Here is a 24,957-nt window from a genome sequence, read left to right on the forward strand (position 1 = left end):
GTTTTGCTGCTGTCTCAATATCCCTGAGGAACCTATGGATAATACTAGGTTTGCTTTGCTTGAGTTTCATTGGAGTTACATCAGAGATGTCAAAAACTGGCATTGTACTTAAGGGACCACCCCCCACCCCCCGACTTCTGTTATTGATGATTGCAAAGACAGGGAAGCCTTTAATAAACATCTTCTTGCTCAGATTACATAAATGAGCAACTGCTGAAGAGAATTCAATGGGATGTCTGATCTACTCCCCTTCCATATCTGGGAGACAGTCCTGACAACTAGCTAATGTCTGTTCACTTACTCATTTGGCTTGAGATATTAATCACTGCTACAATGATTGTTACTTCCTATTTTTCAGATGGCAAGGTATATATAGGAATACCCTGTGTAGTATACATACTATTCCACCTGAGTGTAATTTGGATTGGCTAACTTGTTAAATATGTATACATTTGTGAAGCAACAATTCTTGTGCTCATTTTACAAGAGAAAATGCCAATATATAAGTTTTAAATAAATATAGATAGATATCTAATAGGAGGAATAAAAGAAACAGGATATTTCAAAGTAATATTTGTATACTGAAGCTGTATAGAGATGAAAAATACTCACTGTGTACAGGGGAAAATATGCCTTGTGATTAACTACAGAGTTAGATAACCTGGCCATCCACCTCCATTCCTCATTATATGAAAGTAATTTCCTGATTTATTTTGCATTTACAAACCCTTCTTGACTCCAACATGATGTAGGATAAAGCGTGTATTGCTTTTATGGGATCTTCTATTCCATTCCCAGTCAATATTTTTCTAAGTATTTAAAATATTTCTAAAAATTATAAAATTTATAATTTACAGGCCTCATTCAGTTTTTAGTTTATATAAACTAGATAGTTACTTTACATTTACTTCCATAGCCATTTAGAACACAGAGCTGTAAAGGAAAAATAGGGAAAATATGCAAAATATGGAATAAGTTAAAATTAAAACAAAATATACAAGTTCTAGCTGTGTCTGTGCCCTGTAATTTGCCTACAGCTTTCCTGTTGTAAAATTGGTTGTTTATGCCATTTTATTAGGTTTCCATTCATGAACAGAAGGCACATCAGGCAAAATTGTTGATCACATCTTTGCAATACCATGGAAGACAATCCCTGCTACAGGTGTAGATTACTGATGGTTTTGCTTCATACAGTCATTAATGGTGGACATGCAGTCTGGAAAGGTTTAGCAATGCAGGAGCTGGGAGAGAGTCCTCTGGTAAGCTCCCTGTGTGGCCTGGTAGGTGTTTCAGCTCTTTTCTTTATGTAACTCTCACTTTCCTGGTGTTTGGTAACCTGCTTTTATGTTAACCAGCTAGTTTTCATTTTAACTGCCTGGGTGAAAGCACCCAGGCGACCATCCAACCCAAATGCAACCAGCATCCAAGAGCCATCTGGAGAAGAAAAAGATGACTGCAATGTCCCTTTCCTGAAAATAGCATCCCTACCCTCCACTGTTTCTCCAGGGTAGAAGTATTCATATAAGGTGATGCCACCCTTCAAATCACATTTTGAAATTAAGATATTATGAAACAGAATAAGGAGGATGATGTAATTCTAGGTTGAAATGGAAATGGCACATCAGAGTCCATACATATAACCTTTAGTTATAACCCCCTGATCATCTGCTCTTCATGTCCAGGTTGCTTCATACTGTATCGCTGGGTATGTTGGGCTCCCTTGATAGAAACTCCATGCTTCACCTGTAACCCATTTTGCCTTTAAACATGCATGCATTTTGCACTCAGCAACCCCCCTTTACACTATAAGTTGTAGGAAGAGACAAATAAAACCTCCTTCTGAGATATTTTTTTTGAGATGCTCCTTGCTGCCTAATAGGATGGGGAAAATGTCTTCTGCTTCAGGGACACAAGGGCTCTACTAAAAACTGAATCACAACTTCCTCCATAATTTTTATGTTCTAGTGCTGTATAATAAAGATAATAAATTGACGCCTATAAAGCACCAAAAATTCCCAGAAGGATTACATGTAGTAAGCACTTGAGATATGCCAAGTTTCATGTGACATTGTAATTGGTTGTACAATGTATTTTAGAATTAACTATATTTTTCTGTCAAAGTAATAATAAATTTTTAGGATAATGCTTTCTGTGTTTTGAATACCTGGGATGAAATTTTGTAGATTTTTTAAGTTTCAAATGTCCTCTTAAAAAAAAAACCCAACCAAAATAATAAAAAAGCACTTCAGCAAAATATTTAATTTATTTCTATGATCCTCTGAGAATGAACAGCTTAATTTTAATTTACATGCCTAACATATTATACTTTAACTTGTAGCTCAAGGTAAGTTTCTGATACCATTAACCCAAGGTTGCTTATACATTAAAAAAAAAAAAAAAAAAAAAAAGATAGAATTGCACGGCCCTCACCATGCTATCTGATACACAACTTTGTTCTGAGACTAAGATATAGCTGCCTACACTATCCCTGACAAGTTCTTGCTTTATCTTTTCTTAAAACTTTCTGTTTTGTTTCACTTACTTTTCAAAATTGACAGAAATTATCATCCCACATTTGGAAAACTTATTTAAATAATTTAATTTGATAATTTAAAAGAATGGCCTAAGGGTTTGGAGGTGTGTGTGGGGAAAATCCAAGCAAGTAAAATATATTAGGAAGTTGAAGATAAAGTTGGTAATATTTTAGATCTGAAAGTCAGCCTGTTTAGAAACTGGTTTATCAGAAATCCTAGAAACGACAGCATATAATAACAAAATCCTGTTACATAAACCTTTATCAAAGACAGGAAAATAAATATAATTTAGATATTATTCTGAAAATGTTATAGAATTTTTAAAAGTTTTGGAATCTTAATTTAGGTTTTAAGTCATCTTTTAAATGCAGTAAAATGATTATTATATATGAGATTTTATAAAAGTTATCTTTTTCTATTAAGTTCTTTATTCTAGAAAGAAAACTTTAATTTGAGGTCAGAAGTGGATGATATGGAAGAGATTTAGATAAGGAATTTAAATCTTTCCTTCTTGCATTAACCCTTCATTTCATTTTTACAAATCCAGAAATGATATTATGGTAGACCCCAGGAAGAGCTGAAATACTGGTTAAGATTTTTCTGAAAATACAGAATAAGTTGTATTGTTTGCTAAAGGTTTGTGCAGAAATGCTAAGTGAGAGATAATTCACACTCCTCATAAATTATATAGCTTGCTGTCAATGACTGTTAATCTGAGATGAAGCTTGCCAGTAGGGGTGGAATGTGCAAGCTGTAATGTTTCTCCCAGCGTCAAGTATGTAGGAGGTGTTTAAGAAAGAGCCAGCTCTAGCAATGTTGGCACAGGGTGCCTTGTTCTGTCTACTTTTCCTTAATGATACTCTTCAAATTACTTGGAAGTTCATCCCACACATGATTAACCAGCACGTTCAGGACAATTAAATGAAGAGTAGGCTGTATTACAGTGCCTTACCCAAAACTGTGTTTCCAAATCATAACACTTTCTTCCTGAGCAGGACCTTGACCTTCAAGACATGTTTACTGTCCTCAACATACCGTAAACTTATGCCATGCATATTAATGTGTGAAAAGCATGTTGCTCGCCTACTAGTCTCTCATGCCACTCAAGGTGTGTCTTGCTAGTTCTAGCTTGCAGAAACTGAGAGTTTTCATTGATATGCTACAGGGTGTTCAACCAGTTCTCACTATATCTGCAAATAAACAAGCATGAGATATAGACACATATTTTATCCAAGTGGAAGCCATCATATGATAATGTTAATACTCAGAAGTGACAATCACAACTTCTCTGTATGTTTTGTTTTTATAACATGTATCTCATTGTATATCGCATAGGAACATCAGCTTTCATTTCACAATCAAAAGGTGACAGCACTCTTCCAAACCTTTACAGCAATGGAAAACCGGGACAATGAGGATTAGAAACTGCTCGGTGAATTTCCAACTCATTTGTACCTCAGGAAAGTTGTAATTAACTCTCCATTCTCTTCCATATTCTGGCCAACACAGGAGCATTTTAGAGAAGTATACAAATGCACTAGTGACGATCTAAGCCCAAATCTGAGGTGAACCATGGTCCTAAATTCTCTTTCTAAGTCAGCCAACAGAGTTGAATTAACTTCCAAAAAGGTTCACAATACTTATGCTCTCTGGGAATGCTGAGAGGGAAAATGTGGTTTGCTCTGGATTCCTATAATTCTGCCATGATACAGAGTTGAAGGCCAGAGGGGATCATTACCATTAGGTAAGTTGCCTGTGTAATGCAAGCCATTGATCTTCCATGGATCCCCTTTCCGCTCAAGGTCCAATACCTCTAAAGAAAAAATACAGCTTCAGAATCAATATCCAAAATTAAGTAAATATATTCCTTTTATATAAACTTCTCCAATTCCCATCTACTCTCCATTGAGAGGTTCTCCATTCCCTTGACAGTTCCTCAAATTCTTTCTTATTTTGATTCACTACCTTTTCATGAGAGCTCTGACTTGACAACATCATGACACACATTTAATCCTATATTGGTCTCTTTTTTTCCCCAATGGTATCATAATTACAGCTTTCCCAATTGCACAAAGGCATGCATTTAGGTCTTTAGACCTTCTGTGAAAAGAACTCTTCCCATTAAGCAGTGAGTTTTAAGTGTACACAGTCATCACTCAGTTATCAGGGGTAATGGAGGATTGGGAAAAACTAGATAAAACAAAAATACAGATAATAGCAAGCACATGAATTGCCCTGTGATAGTACATTTAGTACATTTTCTTCTCAAAGCTTAAAAAGTCCTGTTTATGCAGTTTTCACTCAAAAGAGGGGTCTTTTACATAGCGACAGGCAGATTTTGACCTGTTTGTATCAAGCCTTCTTTATTATGCATTTTATGGACAGTTCTGTATCTGATATGTGCATGGGAGAGGAAGGAATGGGGGAAGGTATGGTTAATATACAATTTAGATAATCCACTTGGAAGAATTAAGTTACCTGAAACTACTGGTCCATGTATCTCTTCCTTTAGTACTAATCCTACTGGTTCTGATATAACAGGCATGTACGTATGCCCAGTGTAAAACTAATACATACCACTTGATTTCATGGCAACTGCTTTCTTCATCACTTGCAACTACTCTCCCATGAGGAATTCCTGGGAGCCAACAGTGCTGTCATCCTCTTTGACCATGAGGCACATGCTCCCAGTGTGCTTCAGATGTCTTCCCACTTGATGCACATGGTTTTGATGGTTACATTTGGATGATGTTTTGGACAGGACACCACACTCTAGCTTTTCATAAGGAACTTTGATTTCAAATTATTCATGACTTTCAACCTGCTTTTGTCTGCAGTAGTTTTGGCTCTCAGTGTTTGTCTTCTGTCAAAGAACAAGCTTTCAGTCAAGACTGGACAATCTTCTTTCTCAGCACGTTCTAACTCCTTGCTTAAGCGTTAACTTTGGGTTTCCTTAACATATGTATGAGCTTTGGCCTGTATTCTGATCATGATTTAGCTTGTTATCACAGACTTCATTAGCCTCAAAAACTTATAGGGAAGACTGCATCTGCTGCCCTAGAGTAGAGATGAACAGCTTTTTTTTTTTATCTCATCTTTTCAGAAAAATCTCTGTATTTTACACAGAATGTTGTACCCCCTGAACATTTCTGATTTCCAATTTAATTCTTAACTCAGGTATAGGTAACTGACTATGCCTTATTAATAGCCAGGCCATCTGTTGTCAGAAATAAGACCGTGTTCTGACTAGCTAGCACTCATAATTTACAGTTACGACATTGAAGTGTCTACCAGTCCTGCACGTCTCCAGAGTGTCAATGATGCTTTTAACTGATCTACTAAAGGTGGTTTTTAGATGCCTTTAATTACATTAATGTGTTTTGCTTATTCAACATCCACAGCCAAGAGCATTAGATAGATCTGAACATGAGCTCAAGCACTGATCTGCAATTGTCCATACTGCTCAATTGCTGGTGTTTTCCCTGCCACACGCACAAACTGGCTGTGCTTGAGGAAGAGTGCTTAGCTGTAACTATACGAGCTGTGATGTATCATTTGCTTGCAGGATCAGAGAACAGCTTCTTGCATGTTATATTTAGCAGCACATACATAGCCAAAGAGTCTGACAGCGATCTGCTTCCTTCAGCCATTAAATTTAACTGATCACTAACACGAGCCACCCAAGAAGACAGCTAGTTCCAATCAATGTGGTCTGTGGCAGCTGAGTTCCAAACATCCAGAGCCTATTCCCTTAAAATTTAAAGTGCTTGATTTATTTTTTTGTCCACAAAATGGTGCCGGTGCTAAGGGAGGAGCGGGAGAGAGGAGGTCATAAGGAGTTTGAAGACCAGCACAGGGGCTATAAGGGAAGCCCCTGTGGCTGGGACTGAGCCCTGTCTGATCTCCTTGCACTTTGCGCTTGCAGGTGGAGGAATTCAGTCTTCTCTTCCCCTCACACTTGCCCTGACTCTCAAGTGACATGTTCTCTTTATTACTTAATGAAAATTATGTCACACACTAGTTATCACAGTTTAATAGTCAAACAATACTAAGGGACTATATCTGATAAAGTATATTTTAAACAAAATACACTGAGTCTGGTTATACAGAGACAGTGAACTGAGAGTGTTCACGCTCAGGTTGCTGGTAAAAATATTCACTAAGCTTTAGCCAATAAATGATTCTTGGAATGCCCTGCAAAAACATAATGAAGAGTTTTCCCTTAAAGTTACAATTAAACATGCAAAGTATCTAATCAACACATATGTTGTCAGCTTCCAGTTCTTTTAGCCTGTTCACTAAAAAGTCATGCAATGAAATTCAGATTTGTATGTGAGTCCAAGTAAACTAAACCAACATTATTGCACTAACATTCTATTGCTTGAAAGGACATGCTTTCAATAGATGGGTCTTTAGTATTAGGTGATTGGTATTAATTATATCGTCTTGTAGCTTTCTATTAATAAAACTTCAGAGCAGCTTGTATGTAATTTTACTCACAACAACTCATTTTCAAGCATGTCATTCTTTGGTGACATAATTTTGTCTTTCAAATACTGTAAAGCATTATTTTTCTTCGATTTATATGCGTCTTTTATGGATCTCGTAAGGTTTCATTCGAAACAGAAAAGCAATCAATAAAATCCTTTGCTCCCATGCTACATTGTCTCCTACTGAAGATTATGACACAAAACAAAAGCTTCATCATCTAAATAGCTACTCAATAAACATTTATTTTTACTTCTATGATTGCCAAAACCTTGCCATGAGAATTCAATACAATAACTGTGATAAAAATGTACCAATTTTGCTATCAAGCCAGCAGTAAGCAACATCACTGAAGATTTGTTAATGAGAACTCCTTGGTTTGTTTTTCTCTTCCTCTTAACAGTGTGTAAGTGGTTGGTTGCACATCAAACTTTCCCAGCAAAAGATATGTGAACAAGGGGTGAACAATCATTCAGTTTTCTGTTTTAGGTGGGGATTTATCCCACAAATTCTGATTAAAGAAATGCTGCAGAAATATGAGTTATGCTGCATATTTTGAAAGTATGTACACAGCAAAAGCCTGAAAAGGAACTGCTTAAATATCAGGAAATCACCTAGTAAGAGTACAATGGGAAATTAAGTTTGAGATTTGGTTTTATCGTTTCTGTCTATTGTTTCCTATATTTCTATGAGGCCAGAACTATGCTATTTCAGCGATCCGTGCTCTGAAAGTTATGGTCATTTCAAGGTGCCTGGTATTTTTGTGTCATTTCTGCAACTGCTCTCAAGGATGTTAGATGCTAGATGCATCTGTTTCTGAAGTTGGGAATAGGGTATTTCTAACTTCTTACCTGCTTTCATACTAGAAAAAACATGGTGCTTTACTTGTTTGATAGAACCAGGGGATTTAGTTCTCTCCCACAGAGCAAAGTCCCAGGCCATTGAAGAGAGCAGGACTTGTGTCACCAACTTCAGTGAAGCTAGAAATGTATTATCCTAAGCTGCAAGAACACCGTCAGAGTGAGAACGCAGTTCAAGCCTTTATGCTCAGTTACTTTTTTCCAGAGCCAAGATAATCAAATTAGTTTTAGAAAGATTTTTTTCATTTTATTTTTTCAACAGAAAAGGGACTGTTTAAATTGAACCTGCAATACTTACATTTACTCTGGTTTTATTGCTTAACAACTCATTGGTTTCCTTTTGTCCTAACATACCTCGCAGAGCTTCAAACATGCTTTGCTGCTGCTATTGAGAAAACTGAGTTGTAAAATCCTTACAGCGATTTCAGGCAGTTTTGCATTTGAGGCTTGCTTTTAAATGCTCAGTGACCTGAATTTCACAAAGGACTCAGGACTGTAAGATATGACACTGTGACATCTGTAGAAGGACTTGTTGGCCAGGTGGCTCCTCAGTGTTTTCACAACTGTATTACATAATAGGTTGTGTAATTGGAGTTTGCACAGCAGCCTGGTGTTACAAAGCCAGATTTTTATTGACCAACAGACAAGTAAAGCAGAAAATAACTCAAATGATGACTAAACAACACTATATACAAAAAGACGGCAAGATGTCTAAATATGACTAGCTGAACATGGTCACGTGCATGAATCCACTTGTCTTTTACAAGTTAAGCTAATAAAGCTGCACAGATTATATTAATTTGACTAACAGCACTTCATGTCACTATTAGAGCTGAAAGTTGGCAAGTTTTCTGTCTGAAATGATGTACCAAAGATAACATCATTCATACAGCCAGCCTGTTTTTCTTAGGAAGTTTCAAAGTGGTTATTTTCCATTTCCATAGAAACTGTTATAACAAGTGCCTTTCTCCGCTCCTGGGGATCCTTCAGTAACATACAGTTAGTTAGAGAGGGCTCCACAGGGGCTTTTACCAGATTTTGAGTTTTTCCCTTTTCATTTTGCACCTCAAAAAGCAGAATTCTATAGGTAAATAAAAATCAATTCGTTTTGAGTCTTTTAGGAAAAAAAAAATCATAAATTTATAATGTTTTATAAAATGCCAAAGAGTAGGAAATAGAATGAAACCAAAAAAATAACTACAGCCCACTGATGCATGCTGTTATTCTAGTGACAACTACATCACATAGAAAGTTCAATTAGAATTAGTTTAGACTGACTTTGAGGCTCATTACTGGTTCAAAATAAAAAAATAATATAACACTAAGTTTTTCACCCATAAAAGTTTCTTTACTTATATTTCTATTTAATAACATACTTTTGTCTTCCTTTTTAGTCATTTTACACTTTTAATGAGGTTTTTTCTAAATGGAATACAAAATAACTCTATACCAGGATTCATAAAACAAAACAAAAACTTAAATACTGTTTAAACATCGTTTGTAAATCATAGTAAGGATGGTTAAAGTTAAGTGTTGTGTATATATCCTACAAAGTCACTTCCTAATTTGAAAATTCCTAAATCTACAATTGTTAATTTGTTTTGAGAAGATGACTGGACTGGAGGAAGAAGGGACACTGAAAGGTAATTATTTGTATGTGGGTGGGCAAAGAGAAGGCTGAGCGAGGCAGAGGATGTTTTGAGCGCTTTTGGGCGAGGAGCGGGAGAACTGGCAAGGCAGCTGGCTCTCTTAAAAGTAGGATGGCAGAGAGGACCTGTGTGGGATGCTGAGCAAGAACCAGAAGTCAGAAAGGTCTGTGTAGGAGACAGGAGTCTGGATAGTTTTAGAGAGAGATTTCTGTAACAAACTATGGATGTGTTTCAGGGAGAGGTAAAGGCAGAGGATGCTCTTCCTTCCCTCCTTTAGTCACCAAATTCCTCCTTTTGTGCTCTTCTAGGGTGTAAGAACAGCGTTCCCTGTTCCTCTTCTCCCAGCAATTCCCACTAGGAACAAACAAACCACCTTCCTGGGTCTTTGGAACCTCTTGGCAAGGGCAGGCCAGTTTCCTTTGGGAGGAAAGCAGCAGGATGCTGCCACTCTGAGTGCATCCAGGTGAGTGCTGCAGTGGGGCCAGAGGTGCTGGACTGGACTGGTGGCTGTGAGGAAAGATGGCAGGGCATCTTCTCAGGCAGGGCTGCAGCAGACACCCTTCCCTTCACCCCAAGCCACGGTCCTCAGGTGCATGCCAACCCTGTTCTCCAGCAAAAATATCTGGAATGCCTATAAATTGATTCACTGACTACCAAAATCTTTCTGTATTGCTAGCCCTTTCCCCCAGATCCTGAGTCCTGGTAGGGAAAAGTGGAAGCCCTGTCCCAGGCAACCAACTGCTCATCCCACAGCAACAGCTATAACTGGAAAGTGGAAAGTACAAGCTGGGGTAATTTCGGGTCAAGGAGAGAAATCTTCTTACTTCTGAATGATGGTTTTAAATGCTTATACATTACTAGGGAAAAGGATAATCCTTTCTGATATATTTTTTGGGGAAAAAAACCCCAAACAAACACTAAAAAAACAAACCAGCAAGTTTTAGACTTTTATGAAAGAGAAGATATTTTTGGCACTAGAAATCCAGAGTGCAGAAGGCACCTTCTAGCAGCAGGTGACTGGTCAATAAATGTCCCAGACAGACTGTCCTTGAAATTTCCTGTCTTGGCTGATTCCAGTCTTTACATATCAGCTTCTGAACTTTGCTCCTGTGACAGACTGGAGGCACATTGGGAAGGTTTTTGATTCTGCTACAGCAACCAAATAGATAAGTCCTTTTTGGGGAACTTGGGCTGAAGCAAAGTGGGAATTAGTATAATTTAATCTTTGTGTTAGGACATATCTTAAAAGTTTTTAGAAAAGTGACTCATGCAGATTAAGTATTCCAATCAGATTGCAGCTATTGTGGACAAAGACTGAACAGGACCAGAAGCAAACAAGACACTTCATTTTATCTACATAGTTTCATTGCCTATGAAAATAAAATTTTATTAAAGGAAATACAGTGTGCTGGTCTCAGTATCACTTAGGTACTGAGCAAATTCATACTGTGAACATCATCTAGCCGAAGCTGTTACCAATGTAGACAGCATTTAGCCAAAAAGAAAAAGAGCAATAGGAGCCTAGCCTGGCAAAAACCCCTGCGTGAATCCCAGGTTACTCCAATCTCACAGTCACAAATGCTTCCAAGCAAGCTAAAGCCAATCTCCAGCAGACAGCTATTGTCAATGAACATTAAATGGGAGCACTTTTGATTTGAAGAGGTAGTCTAGCAGAAGGGGCTCCACTTAACTTTGCCTCTTAGAGCTACTGCTGCTCAGAGCTCCCAATTTTCTCTGTGCTCCTCTCCGTTCTTAAAAAGCATGGGCAGGACAACAGTGCTTTGCTCATTATCCCTTTTTGCAGCAGGACCTGTTTGTGCTGGGAAAGGTAAAGCAACCTCTATTATTCATGACTCAAATGAGTGGTTACTTCATGAGTTTTGAAATGACGGGCATTAGGAAAGCCTTTGCGTCTCTCAAGGGGCTCTGTTGTGTGAGCAGAGAAGGTCTAAGTTAGACCCTTCAAAAGCTCTCCACCTACCTAGCTAAGAGCAAGTCGACAACTTATCACCTGGAATAAGTAAATCTTCTTTATTACGATACAAACACAAACGATGTTTCTGCCAGCTTTGACATGACCTAGGCTATATCCTTTTAGTTTCTCCAAAACAAACTCCCTACCTTTCTAGCCATACAGGATGTAAGTCTTGGAATTTAAAATAAAATTTTTCATTTCGGCAGATCAGGTTTGATTGAGCATCAGCATATTTGGGTTTAGCTGCAATATCTGTCTTCACAATTTAGTTCTTTCAAGCCTGCTTTCACCTGAAGCATTGCAGTATGTAAATCAAACTGTAATGTCATGTGGTACTTGCAGGAGATTATGAGGACAGTGTTCTGCACATGAGAGTACTGAAAGTTAAGGAATCAAACTACAAACCTTAAAATTCATCACAAATTCATAATAATCAATTGTGCTACATACCATATTCACCTCAACAGAGTTTATTAAAATGAAGAAAATATGCAGGTAGGTTTAATAGTAATTGTTACTAAAATATAACCTACTATATGTAATTCAAGGGGTAATTTCTTTCTGTTGGATACTGTATAGTTCTTTGTAACCATGTGAAAGGAGAAGCAAGCCACCCAAAAGACTTGCTTCAGGCATTTTTTTATTCTGCACCCATTGTGAAATCTTTTCAGACCTTGGCAGGAATCTGACATTTGCATACAAAGCCAAATAAAATAGTTACAATTTTATACCTTAAAATAAGAAAGAAAGAGATGAGAGTTGTTAAAAAAAAAAAAAAAAAAGAAAAAAAAAAGAAATTTAGCACTTACTAGATTTTGGTCTACAATATGTGATGGGCTGACGTCACAAGAAAATAGATGCAGTTCACTGTGAAAATAATTTGAATGGTCCACTTGAGGATTTAAGAAGATTGCAAAGAAGTCGAATAATTAAACCATTTCAAACAATGCTCAAATGTTATTTCCTGAAATGTGAAATCTAGGGAGTGAAATCTGAATTTTGCTGTTAACTAAGTAGAGTCCTTCAGGACACACTGTGACTATTTCTCAAAGTACTACAACAAACACAGTATCATCCTGAAGCAACAAAAAATATCACCCTCAGCTTTCAGCTGGGAGGAGCATCTGAGCAAGTGATGACTAAAGATCCTGGTAGAACTGGGAAAAAAACCCAAACAAACAACAAAGTAGAACATCATTTCATAACTCCCATGTACAAAAATGCAGAATAGAAATATTCAAAAAGGGATTGTATTCTAGAGGTCAAGTGGAGGAAGGTTAAATCCTCAGTAAATATTGAAAACAGTTAAGCTGATTTTTAGAACTATTAAGAACTGAGGACAAAACAGAAATTTCATTATTTTCTGTTGGGTTTTGATGGTTCACACACATCTTAAAGACACAGTACAATCGTGACCATCTATATTAACAAAATAAATCAAAAGGGTTATAATAATATCTGAAGATGTGAGAGAGCTTAAAGGGTTACTAAAAACATAAAACTCATTGGCTAAAGGTGACAAGAAGATTATGATGAAGATCTGGAAAATCACAAAGAGTGGAGATTTGAAGGAAGTGAGTAGGGATGGATAGTTCACTGTCACAATATCTTGGGGATAACTAATAAGATGACGAACTAACAGAATTATAGCTAAAAAGGATTACTTTTTTCCTGCACAATGTATAATAAAACATCGAACTCATTGATGGGACATATTAGAGAGGACAGATTATAATGAAATTCAAGAAAGGAAATAAATGGAAGATAGGTCCCTTGCTGAGCATCAAAACTATTGCTATTTCCAATGTAAAATATCCTTGAATAACCAGAAGCTGGAAGTATTTTCTAGAAAAAAAGATCCCCTTTATCAATGCAGTAGTACTTCAGCACTGGTTCTCTAATAGAGCACCTCTGACCAATGGACCAAAGACCACTAGGAAAAAAAAATAATGTGAGGAACAACAGGAATAAACTAAATGATTTATGAGGCAACAAGTAATAAGAAGAGAAAATTAGTGGTTCAAAATAGTAAAATCAGAGATGCATCTGCTGTGCACATATCCTTTTGCAAAGGCATTGAAGCAGCTAATATTATGGGCCAGGCTGGAGGCAAAACAGCAAAGGACAAGCAGAAGACCCAGAGGCATGTGCAAATCACTAAAATAACTGGGCCAGGACACCAAGTCAGCACTGTTACTGTCATCTGTACCATTTCATTCCCAGCATGCTTCCAGGCATGGCAGGGCTAGTTATAAGGCTGGAGTTTTAAGCGGCAGGGCTAGTTTTAAGACCAGGAAAGGTCTGATGAGCAGCAGGTGTCAGAGATTATTTCCAGTATTCAGTCTGGACAGAGCTGTGCTGTTTGGATCAGGGAAGGGGGTTTAGCTATGGCAAGCTATGCAACACCACTTGCCCTCAGGACCACGTAAGAGGCCCTGTTTTCTGGTATGGATATGTGGGATCACACGGATTCCTGCTAAGCTTTTTGGTAGAGTGGATGGGCTGCTAGCTCCTCACCAACTTGGAAGAGGCTGGGCAAGCAATTCCCAAGACTACAAAATCATTAAGGATATAAGATGAAAAGCTGAGAAGAATATAGCCAGTATCTTAGTATAATGTTATAATGGGGCTGAAAAAGAGGTTGCACTATAACATGGCTCCTTGTTGCTGTGTGTAAGTGTCCCCTCGTCACCACAGAAAATAGAACTAGGGGACAGGTAGATAGATAGATACATAGTATTGTTTGAGGCTTAGTGGAAATAAAATGCACACCACTGTTCCTGGGCAGGAGAAAGGAGGATGGAGATTAATAGAAAAAAACATGTTTTTATGGCTGATGGTACTGCCAAGTGGGTTATTTTTTTTTTATCTTAGGCTGCATTCGATCCTGCATGTGTCCTAAACATCACTCTAGGAGACGAAATAAATGGCCTGGGCTGCTTCCACACTTTCTCCTTTTCTCTTTAAGACCACGCAAAGACACAATTCTTACTAGAGGCTGCACAGAGTGTGTGCCTATTCAACTCATTTATCTCAGCATTGCCTTTACGCTGGCTGAATGTCAGGCAGTTAGCCCACCTCCAGCCATAATATCTGTAACTATTTCTCAAATTCAAGGCGCAGCCAAGATGATTAATCTCTTAGAGAATACATACATTCCTATATGTATGAAAAATGTTCATATGAACAGTCATTTCTGCATCAATGTTGTGTTCCTATTTAAAATTCACAGCAACAAGCAAGGGAAATACAAGCCTCTCTTTGAGCCTTCACCCACAAAGTGATGACTCTATACAGATCAACAGAAGAAAATTCTGCTTCTAATGAACCTGTGACAGTGGTGTAGCCATTTTGACACAGATCTTGGTGTAAAGAATGAAATACTTCTATGCAGCTTGACAACCACCCAGGCTTGTTCTTGCCTTCTTTATCTTTGCAGGTTCGGCCAAAACTACACACTTGACAATGAGGCCACCCCAAAGAAGCTCTACTGGGCTTATGAGTTCTGCTTTTCATTTAATTCCTTTTTGAAGAGGAAAAATAATAACATCTCCCAACCGTTTTCCATTTTTGACATCAGGATAAGATCACTAAGTCAACTATGTTAATCCATGACATGATTTCTCCTTTCTAGTTCAATAGGCAAAAATGTTTAATGTCTCTCAACTTTTAAATAGTCGACACTACTCACCAACAGGAATGGGTTGATGTGAAGCACCCAGAACTGTTGCATAGAATGCATGCCAGGTTTGTCTCTGCATCCCCACGCTCAGTTAAGAACAGACTTCTGTTGTCATCAGAATGGGTGCAGCTGAATAAAGCAGAATTAAAGCTGAGGTTGTGGAAAATTAACCAGCAGCATCAGAACTACACATATAGCCAGCAGGCATCAACCAGCCCTTTCCAGCAGAGATGAGCACAATGAGAAAGATGCCACTCACATAGGTAATTGAGAGGATTTTTTAACTAAGATATCTATCGCCCTCCTTGTGGGTATGACAGCAGAAATGGACAGTAACAATTTAAATTACTAACCTGGTCAAAACCTTGCAATATTGTTAGAGTAATCTAAACTTATGAAGAACCCTTTTGACCTACTCATTCAGTTTGCTTAGTTCCAAGATCCATATAAAGGGGGAGAGAAAGTTGCATTTTCAATTACATGGACTTGAAGTGGATAAGTCTTTTATGGATTTTTACTGATGTTAGGGGGATATTAAAGACATGCAGAGAGTCAGATTGTGCACCCCAAATCCAGAGGAGCTGTTTCTCATAGGCCCACTAATTTCAGTAGGTTTTCTCTCTAAAAAAGGACCTACCATCCTGAGAAATAACTGCCTGAGCCAGCTCAAATTGCATCCTTCTGACTGCTTTGGACAGCTAAAAAGAGGAAAAGGAAGCTACTTCTCAATTTGTTTAATGTTCATTTCTACCCATAAGTGTGGGAGAAGTCATCCTCTGAGTACTTTTTATTCTGTGGTGACACAAAATAGCAAATGCCAAATAACAAGCATACAAACCTGCTGATGAAAGAAGTCAGCAAAGTCCCATTTTATTGAAGGAGAGGAGGTGTTAATTACAGACCTCATGGTAACTGAGCTGCCGAGAACTACTAAGTATAATATTCAAATCCAAATGGTGCATTATTTCCTGATTCTTACATGTTCAGATATTTAGACTAAGTTCAAGATGGAGAATATTTTTATTTTTACTTTAAAAAATGTTTTCCTACACTTTATGTTAAAGTCTGTTTTATCTGCAAATACAGTGGAGAACATAAGGCAGTAAAAAAGGCAATTGTCTTACCAGAATTAAAATTATGAAATATCCATAGACCTAAAGACAAAAGCAAACTTGAAGCAGACATGCTACATCAACAGAAACCAATGTAGCTCCAGTCAGTAGTATCAATTTCTCATTGTGCGCAGCAGCAAGCCCAGCTATGGTTCAGGTGGGAAGTCCTGGTCCCAGTGGTCAGTTGTTGTCCCAGGTATCTAAGGCCTGGGTGAGGTGTCTGATCTGCATTGGCAGGATTTAGGTGTCAGCCTTCCTTCACTGCTTTGGAGAAATGATGCTTCATTGCCTCAGCTATGGCAGGCACCTATGTTCCTCTCAAAACCATGCGCTTGTGTCCCTTGGCACTGCTAGTGAGTACGTTCAGGTGTGCTTCCCTGCCGGCTGCACTTCGCCAGAGGTAAAGGCTTACTCTACCCAAGCCTACTTGACATTCAGGTGAGGCATCCCTATGCCCAAGTCTCTTTGAGACCTCAGTTCAGCCTTTGAACATCTTTGATGCTAATTATGATATAACAGCTACGTGAAGTATAGTCTATATTTGAGTCGACTAAGACTAAGACAAATTGTTGCTACTGAAACCCCTCGGGATTTCCTGTATACAACCTGTTTAGTGAATGTGGGATTCATTTCAACTCATTGCAGCCACCATTGCAAGTTAAACTGTCAATCTAAGCTACATGACCTCAAAGACACCTCCAGAAGATGATTCATTTCACATGCTATGAACACTTCTCTGTTGCTCTTTTGTCTCTGTTGATCACAGAAAGAACTGAGGAGCCTCACTTAGGCTATGATCAAGTGAAAAAGGAAGAATTTAATGTTAGGGCTGTTTGATCTTATGCTTTGGTTTCTTGTAATTTATTATGCTTTGCGTATAAATTAGGTTCTGTATGGGAAGTGTTCGTTGTTTTGTTACCAGTGGTCATAATATCAATACTAATAAACACACCTTCACATATGGAAACTGAAACCTGAAGTGTCTTATTGGTGCTGGTTTCAAATACTACAGCTGGCTAGAAGCAGACTATTTAAAAGCATATTTTTTTAAATAAAGAGGGGAAAGTAGCAGATCAAACCACATGAGAGAGTACAGTGAGTGGGAAGGATGCAGCTTTATATTGATGATAATTTTATTCTTTCAAGCTCCAGTGACTTACATTATCCTTTCTGCAGCTAAAATACCATTGTGTTTATGGCATTTAATAAAAAAGTACAGGTCGGTTATTATTGCTGTCGGCAAAGGACTTTTCTTGAAGTCATTTAAACTACATACTAAAATTTAAATGCAGTGAGTTAGGTGTGGATTTCACTTGAATACCTAAGCACACGCAGATATTAGCTCAGAATCTTTTCTGTTAGACAATGGTCACATAAAGTAATTAAAAATGAGTTATCAGAACTTCATTTTGTCAGTAATTTATTCTGTAATTCTTAATAATGATACAGTGAAGAAGTTTATTAGTACACTTAGTTTATTTAATAACTTTTTGTGTATGTCGTGTAACTGAAGTTTGAGCTTAGATTTGTAGAGGTACTTCAGTTCTATTCTTGCTACTATTTCTCCTGTCCTTATGCTGTTCTTCAAAATAAAGTTTTAACATACTATTATGGACACACAAAGAAGGGAAGATTCAAGACATGCAGCTAGAAAGAAGGAGCATGATTCCTACTGATTTTTAATAGATTTGATACGTAACTGCTATTTATGCCTTTAAAGTATTTTCTGAAATGATTTAAATCAAAGAGAAAATGGAATGTTCAAACCCTAGTGCATACAAGCAAACTGCACATGCAGGTAAGGATTTTAAACTTGCATGTTGTTTTGGTACTTACGTGGCCTGCTTACCTGTCATATCCAAGCATTTAACAATACATATGCCCTTCTGTCCTCATCAAAGAAAAAATCATGGGTTAGTTATTTTTGGTTTGCCTGCCCCAAATCCAAAGTACATGGGAAAGGCCATGCTGACTTCTTGGTTATCCTTATTTCACAAGTAGTACCTAGCACCAGTGAGGGCTGTGCTTTGCAAAACTACTGTTCGAGACTTCTCCTGCTGAGAGAAGGCTGCGTGTTGGACATGACCACAGTGACAACCAGCAGCGGAGATTCACATGCAACAAGGGCCAGTTTCTGTTGCAATTTTGACACTATAGGGCATTCAGGAGAAAAAAAAACTACTGCTCACAGCAAGGTCAGTGAGCTGCTGCTTTTTTCTAAAAACTATCACTGTCACAATATCGGAAGCATTGTCCAGTCCAGTTTGACCTCACACGTACATGAATCTCTCTGGCTAGATTTATGTCATCAGATGTGGGTTTGGGATTGCATAAATGTAATATATTACCGAGTAGAGCTCAAGGACATTAGGGTTGCAGACTAACAAAATGCAGAGTCAGGTGCCACTGTTTGGAGAATATGAGAACAAAAGGTTTACACCTTGTTTTTTTTTGTTAGCAGTAATCTCCTTCAGTCACAATGACACGTGGGTTGAGGTATCTGTTCTTTCTTCAGGTGCCATTCCATGCTGATGTGTCAGGAGAGTTTAGTGCTTATGATTTAGATGCACTTGCTATCAGAGCTCCGCTTTTGTCCTGCTAAATCCAGATAATCACACCTGAATTCCCAAAAATATTCTGAGAGGGCTCAAATAATATGGGAGATATAATAATTTTTGTAGTACTTTGTGGGGGGAAGTTCTGGAAATCAGCGTAACTTCAGCCCCTAACAGCCTAGGTTTTACCCTGAAAGTATTTAAGAGAGCTCCCATTTGCCTCAGCAGCCAGAAAGACTTCTGGTTATTAGCAGTTCAGAGTCAAGGAAATATGCCCATGCTCTCCCTCCTAGTCTTTTCTGTGGTGCCGTATTTCAGACAGAAGAGTTTAGGATGCTAGTAGCTAGCACAGCCAAAAGATTATTTTTTTTTTTTTAGGAATTATGTGTAGACTAATACTAATCCAAATGGAAGTTGATAGATCTGAACTAGCAGTGTCTTTTTTTTCCTGTACCTTATATTTTAATAACTAGTAAGTAAAACCTAGTTGGTGTTAGTCTACTGGTAATTTTAAGTGTAAAAGCAACCCTCTCTGTGGTCAAGACATCTGAAATGACATAAGAAAAGGAATGAAAATAAAAGGTGTAATGTGAAGACAGATGGGTTTCTACAGCCTTCAGCTCCCACGGTAACAAAGGATTTTGTACTAAATATTCATAGTGTAGGTTTCAGGACAGAACATGGAACATCATACAACATTTCAAAGAAAGTCTGAGATGTCTAAAATTCATTATCAGAAGAAACATGATAAGGGTTAATCGACAGACCATTTTTCTTTCTAATGTTCTTGATCTGATTTGAGACATTTCTAACAGAGAGATATTTTATCCTGTATAACCACATTTCTGTAGCAAAAGACCCACCCATGCCCAAGTGGGCATTCAGAGCCCTCCTCTCCTGCAGACCTGAGTCATTGTGGAGGTTTCCCCAGCAATATGTAACAAATTCTTTATGTCTTTGTTAGGTGTTTTGCAGACACTGCTTTTGCACTAGCTATTTAGCATGAACTAGTCTATGTGATTCACTTTATGAAAATTATTTCCTATTAAAACCTTTCTACTGGAAAACTTAAGTCAATCATTATACCATTCATTTTATTCAAAGCTTGTGGTTTTGATTGCACGGTGTTTAATCAAATAGAGAATGTTATTTCATAAGTAACATCATTCGAAATCAGTCTGATGAGCACAGGAGCTGGAGGAGCCAGATAACAGCAATAAACAGGAAAGGGCATTGTGACAAGTAATGCAAGGAAGTAAAGGCTGTGATGGAAACTGAGACAGCAGTGTAAGCAACCCAAAAATTTAAAGATGTGTGTTATCCTTCAGTAGATGTAAGGTAGTCATACAAAAGAATTATCACCTGACATGCCTTCAGTTTCCATGTGCTTTTAAAAATAGGGACAGAGCTGAGGAAGAATGGGTATGTGAAGGAAGAGCAGAGAAGAGACAAAGTTTCAGGGACAATTGAGCCCTTGCAGATATCTGCTGAAAAACAATGCCTGGAAAACAGATACGTGCTCAAGAACAAAAGATTTATGAGCAAGGCCAAGGGCTGTTGTGACTGGTGGAGTAAACAGAGCTGTTGACTGTCAGATTAGATAAGAGGAGTAATCCTAGTTATTTCTGCTTTGACACAATCACAATGATCACAGAAAGCCACCGACTTCAGCAACAGTCAAGAGGGTATTAATGTTTTCAATGCCAAAAATAAACATTCCAAAACACAACAGTCTTTGTGTTAATCAATTGTTCTACCATAACTGAGAAGGTGGATAGAGAGGGAAACATGCTGCACGAATAAGCATGAACGGGCCCCTTCAGCATACTTGTATTTTATTTTATACATATTTTACAATCATATGTGTATACCCCAAATACATATAAAATACTTTATTTTTCTGGCAAAACTTCATTCACTGCCTTTAAATTTGTTTTCTGTTTGAAACAGGAGTAGGAGTTCTGTGTTCCTTATAAAAATTACCTAAGCTTCACAAAGTATCCTGTCAAAATACTTGGTAACCAGGCACTTCGGTCTCATAAGTATTTTGGAAGAATACCATAATTCCCTTTTAAACAGTTTTCTATTGAAGAAAACAAACACACCAATTTAAGCCTATTAACACAAAACAGATCTCTTCGGTCAAACCATGTAATTTCTTTCCCTTAACTATGCACTAAAAAATTCCTAGTTATATCTATCAAGAGATTAGTTTCCTTTATTTTTTTTTCTTTTTTTCTTTTACTTCAAAAGCAGCTAACTACACAAAATTGAAGAGAATATAATAGAGGAAGTTGGAAAGTTGGAGGGTAGCATAGGTTTCAGATCAGAAGCAAAGGTGCTTCTCTGGAAGGTCTGCATGGAAAAAGTGAACTTGAAGAGGAAAAATAAATTTTGCACAATAGTATGGCCTCTGAAACCAATCTGAATCAACAGAATTCAACAGGAGCTTCAAAGGCGATTACAATGATGACCTGCTGTCCTGTGAAATAATAATATAGTCACCGAGATAGTTTTGTAGGAGCCATTTGTGGAATTCTTGAAAGAAACTAGGACTTTTCAGTTAAAATGTATTTACAGGTTACTGACTTACTGACTGAAGACAAAGAAGTGAAGCCCACACCAAACCCATAAGCAGACAATTTGGTTTCCTTATGAAACAGGAACACAAATACCAGGTAAGTAATAGAAAAGTCAGAGAAGTTTCTGACTTTCTATAAAAATAATAATAAAAGAGGAAGTAAATGTTGTTTCTGAATAAAATTGTCTTGCTCTGGTATTCAAGAAATAAGTTTCCCACAGGCCCTGTTGAACCCCACTGGCTGAAAGCCTTAGAGGAGTTCTAAAGTAAAAGTGTTGGTAATATGTGCCCTTTTTACATACACACTCATGTTTTAACTTGCAATAAAACTGCAGATATGTAAATGACTTCAGAAGTTCACTTAATACCCCATTTTTTGTCTATAACTGTGAACTTGCTATGAATTTCTTCCGCTGGACCCTTTTTGCATAATACAGTAGGTTTGACTGTGGCCTTATTATCCTTTAGTGCCATCCCTTACCAACGTAAAACATCACCACACACTTTGCCTGAACTTCCCCCTTCCCTCTTTGTACAAGCTTCTTACCATCTGCTATATATCCTTAGATGCTTTCTTCGTTTACATATGGATTTTGGTTCATTATCTGTCAAAAAAACCACAGATTTATTTGTCCCAAACTGTCCCCTCGGCTATGAGGTGTTCTGTCAGTGTTTTTAGAGTGACACCCCTATTGCTATTTGAAACAATGCCTATAATGTTCAATACTGGCAAATTTCCACATGACCACTGCATTCCCAGAGGTGATCTGTGCAATTTTTAAGTGAAAGCAAGAGTCTCAGTTTCAGGACTATGCAGCATGGGAGCAAAATATCAAACTAAGGTGGTCTCAAGGGAACAGCTGCAATGCCAGCTTGATTTCTTCAAAAGCAGCAAGATGTTTCTGTTTCTGTTATGTTCAAAGCCCCATAGCTCTAAAAAAAGGTTTTCACAATTAGATATGGAAAGAGAGATGACATATAGGGGTTTTTACAAGTTAACATTAAAACATTGTGCGTTACTACAATGCAGACTTTGGCTCCCGTGAGAAAATTTGCACACCTGAGAGAATTCCATTTATTTAGCCCAAGTTTCCTAATGATTTCCTCTATTCCCAGTTTTCCAAGTTCTTCTGCACCTGTCTCTGACTAATACTAATTAAGGTGCTCTCTTTAAACTCTCATCTGCTCCACCAAGTGTTTTAAAGAGTGCCAAGCACACCACCCAAATTTTGTGTGCTGCTTCTGCCATCTCCTGTATATGTGTTTAATCTCTGACAGGTTCGCAAAAAGCAGGAGAGAAGGAATAATGTAAGAGGAGGAATAATGTAATATTTATCAGCAAAACCAGTTTGAGAACAGCAACAATACAACCTACTGATTCTTGCTCCAGGAATAAAAAACACAACCCACAAACAAAACTCCTGCTCCTCATAAACTAACCATACAGATTAGATATTTAGATGAAGAATAAGCTTTTAATCTTATACCATGACATTTGTACATGGGAAATATTTAACAAGAAAGGCAAGAGGGGAAATGTTTGAAGAATGTCCTGATTTGGGAGATCACTATTTTATTTACTTGGCGCAGGGCATTATTGTAGAGAGAGTTCAGAAAATTAAATGAACTTTAACAAATTTGCTGGTTATACACTTCTTGAAATGAATGCTCACAGTTACTGTAGAGATCTTTCTAGAATTTAGTTGTGGTTGGGTTTATGAGACCTTTCTGGTTCTATTAAATGAGCTGAATACAGACTAAGGACTAACATAAAACCCACTGAAGTTACTGTAAGTCATTTATATGCTGAAGCAAGAAATCTAACCTCTCTTTCCTGTACAGGTTTCAGGTCACCTACAAATGAGCTTTTTCTCACTCATTTATGATAGTTCTCCTGCACTTACCTAGCAGAAGGTTTCACTCTTGGATAAGGCAACCTTCCCTTCCATTTAATCAGCTTCTCTGTGTGCCCAGGGAAACTCATGTGTAGGTTCCTTCTGACAGGAGAGGGACAAGAAAAAATACGTTTAAAGGAAAGGGAGGAGGAGGAGTTTGCAGGTGCATGGAAGACCAAGTGAACAAGTACAAAACAGCAGTCTCCTCTTCTGCTGCTGCTTCCTGAGGACCACACACATGGATTGGAGTTAGACCACAGACTGTCCTGCTCTTCAGAGAAAAACAGGGAATAACACTAAGCATCTAAACAGTAATTCAAGAAAAATATGCCAATTTAAGTTACCGCTATTCTTAGATAATAAAAAAAGACAGTCTCAAATGGTTCAGAAGGGCTATATGATTACTGATGTTGTACATGCTCAGGATACCAGAGGAAAATAGAATTTTCCTACACGAGACTCACAATCCGCAGGAAGTTCATCTCTTATAAAGCAGCTTTTTCAAAGAATCTATATACAGAACTGTGACTCACCACCACCCAAGTAGTTTAAGAGAAGTTAAAAGAAAAAAGCAAGTAAACAAGCCTAAGCCTAGTGTCTTGCTCGATCTCCCCCAACCCCTCTGCCTTTCTTCCACCCTTCCCAGGAAAGATTCAGAAGAGTTTATAATGATGAAGAAGTATAGCCCTATAAAACATTAAAGAGGCCAACAGAAATAGCTACTTTGAATGTCTCCAAAGCCCCTTTAAGGTCTTAATTGTTAGTCACGTTAAAAGCTCTCTGTACAGACTCTAATTGAAAATGAAGTGTAGGAGAAATGAAATCTAGCCTCATCTAAGTCAGTAGGAGTCTTATCATCTACACTGACAGCAGCAGAATTTCACACAGGATATTTACTGTTGCCATCCTGGTGAATAGCTCAGCACCTTTTTTAACACTCAGCTGGAAACTTCTTAGCAGCACAGTACAACCAGATTTTACAGCCTGATCCTTGCTATGTCGTGTAGTCACAGAGAATGTGAGCAAATGTATAGACAGATGTGACAATACTTACATGCTTGTAAGATTGCTTGGACTTTTACCAATGGGAAATGCTGTGACTCATATGACCATTATAACACACTGCCTTGCATATAAGTGACTCCTAAATTCTTTGCAAATCTCAGTTCTATGAGAATTTTAAATTAAGTTTTGCACTGTCCATTTTTTGCAGTCATGATCCTTGCAGCTATGGAAGGGTCCCTTTCAAGTCTGAAACACAGTGGGGATAATTTTACACTTCTTTTTCTGCTTGTTTATATCTACTTACTGTAATGCCTGTTCAAGCAATAATGAAATAAAATGAACAACCTAACTGAATTGTCAGTTTGAATGTTTCCAGCATTCAAAAAAGAAAAAAGCTACAAACAACTAAGATTCAAGAGAACAAAGAAATTGTGACAAAACTTTTTGATCAGAAAGCAGATGGTGTGAGGTATTAAAATTAGATACCTGTTAAATATAAAATATGCTATGTGAACAAAAATGCACTATTTGCCTTTCCTATACAGCTATGCATGAACATGTTTAACATCTTCCCCCCAGGTGAAGACTGAGAAGGAGCAGTTATGGTATCAGGACCAGCAT

At 37.7% G+C, this 24,957-nt stretch overlaps 1 long non-coding RNA gene across 4 annotated transcripts in view; it reads right to left on the bottom strand.

Moving 5' to 3' along the window:
• LOC121090415 overlaps window positions 1–24,957 on the bottom strand; it is a 37,509-nt gene that overhangs the window by 5,731 nt on the left and 6,821 nt on the right. For 2 of the 4 annotated variants that reach the window (XR_005828543.1, XR_005828542.1), the window contains 3 exons: window positions 23,341–23,433; window positions 15,198–15,317; window positions 12,316–12,373 (listed from right to left, as the gene is read on the bottom strand). This is a non-coding gene — a long non-coding RNA (uncharacterized LOC121090415). The remainder of the gene's footprint in view (window positions 1–12,315; window positions 12,374–15,197; window positions 15,318–23,340; window positions 23,434–24,957) is intronic. The other 2 variants (XR_005828545.1, XR_005828544.1) reach the window with 2 other exon arrangements.

Source organism: Falco naumanni, chromosome 6 (assembly GCF_017639655.2).
Source record: "Falco naumanni isolate bFalNau1 chromosome 6, bFalNau1.pat, whole genome shotgun sequence".
Lineage (NCBI taxonomy): Eukaryota > Metazoa > Chordata > Aves > Falconiformes > Falconidae > Falco > Falco naumanni.